Genomic DNA, 1,659 nt, shown 5'->3' with positions numbered 1-1,659 from the left:
TGGAGTTAGCTGTGTTAGCAGAGATAGCTGTGTTAGCAGAGTTAGCAGAGTTAGCGGTGTTAGTTATGAAGCAGTGTTAGTGGAGTTAGCTGTGTTAGCAGAGTTAGCGGTGTTAGCGTTATGAAGCAGTAACAGGGAAACTTTGTCCCGTCAGATCGACCTGGGGGCGAGGCCTCAGGTGACGAGGAGGGAGCCTCTGTCTGCAGAGGACTGGACCAAATACCAGGATCCAGAGGGGAGGATGATCAAGATCCGTCACCTCAAACAAGTCATCTTCAAAGGGGCATGTGGCTTTTATTATCCCTCTTGTCTCATGTTTATTTGTGTTGGAACAGACGGACTCTTTTCATTGATAAACTCAGCAGAGAGAGAGAGATTATCAGTCACTCTCTTTCCTCCTTTCTCCCTGCAGCAGCAAAGATCAGCAGGTTGTCCATTAAAACTCAGACTAATAAATGAATCTGACCTAAACACGGTGTAGTGAACGCTCTGTGTGACACAACATGCTGACATCATCATGTGACCTCATCTCTGTGACTCTGCAGGGACTCTGTCACGCTGTGAGGAAAGAGGCCTGGAAGTTTCTGCTGGGGTATTTTCCATGGGACAGCACGCTGGAGGAGAGGAAAGCTCTGCAGAGAAACAAGACGTACGAGCTCTTCGCTGTCATTTCACATCTGTTTTAACATCTGCATCTGATGAATACTTTTATTTATCAAGTCAAAACACCAAATACTTTCTGTTTACAGCTCCAGCTTCTCAGATTAATGACTTTAATTTAGAATAATTAATTTGTTTGAAGATGTCACAGTCGTCTGGGAAGTTTGTTTGATTGACAGGAAATTAGCAACTATTTTGATAATTGATTGATGCAGAACATAAACTGCACCGGCTGCTTCTTCATGTGTAGTTTCTGGTTCTGCAGTGACCTGCAGGTCAGTGAAGTAACAGACGAGTCAGCTGTGAATTAAAACATTCAATTCAATATTCCAATAAAAAGATAGACACCAGATCTAACCAGGAAGTGCAACATCAGTTAATTAAACGTTATTAAAAACATAAATCATTTTCCAGAGAGGCGTCGTATTAATGCAAAACAAGAAAATATCAAAGCTTCACTTGTTCCAGCTTCTTGGTTTCCTTCACTTTCTAGATCAGATTAAGTTTCTTTAACTGAACGGATCATTTTCCTTCAATATCTGACGTGTCACAGAATAAACCGTTCGATCGGGAAAACGATCAGCAGATTAATCAAAAATCAAAATGATTTATTTGCAGCTTTAGATTCATCAGGAAATAATAAAATAATCTTTATCGAGTACTTTTCAAAATCTGTTACCAAGGCAGCAGTGAAATAGGATCGAATAGCAGCAATAGAATCAAGCAGAAGAGAAGAGAGAGAGAAAAGAAGAAGGAAAACAGATGAAACAATAAAATCATTTGTAAAGAGGAACCTCAAGAGAAAGAGAAAGTGGGAAAGTAAAACCAAGAAAAGCTCTGATACAAGTCAGTTTTCATCATGGACCTAAAGGAGGTGACAGATTAGACAAGATGAACCTTTATTGATCCCCAAAGAGGAATATCTTATGTTTATCATGGTAGTGAGGTGTGGTAATGTTCTGAGAGTGTGTGGTGATGATGATGATGATGATGATGATG

The 1,659-nt window shown here is 40.1% G+C and overlaps 1 long non-coding RNA gene across 1 annotated transcript; it reads left to right on the top strand.

The window, feature by feature from the left end:
* Nucleotides 1–33: 33 nt before the first annotated feature.
* On the top strand, nt 34–1,574 carry LOC147819546 (uncharacterized). The gene is made up of 2 exons (XR_015436827.1): nt 34–283; nt 546–1,574. It is a non-coding gene; the product is annotated as an uncharacterized LOC147819546 (long non-coding RNA).
* Nucleotides 1,575–1,659: the final 85 nt, after the last annotated feature.

This window comes from Seriola lalandi, unplaced genomic scaffold (assembly GCF_002814215.2).
Source record: "Seriola lalandi dorsalis isolate HSWRI2012SDOR001 ecotype SW California unplaced genomic scaffold, Sedor1 jcf7180002052236, whole genome shotgun sequence".
In the NCBI taxonomy this organism is placed as follows: Eukaryota; Metazoa; Chordata; class Actinopteri; order Carangiformes; family Carangidae; genus Seriola; species Seriola lalandi.
This window is presented reverse-complemented; position numbering and strand designations above follow the sequence as displayed.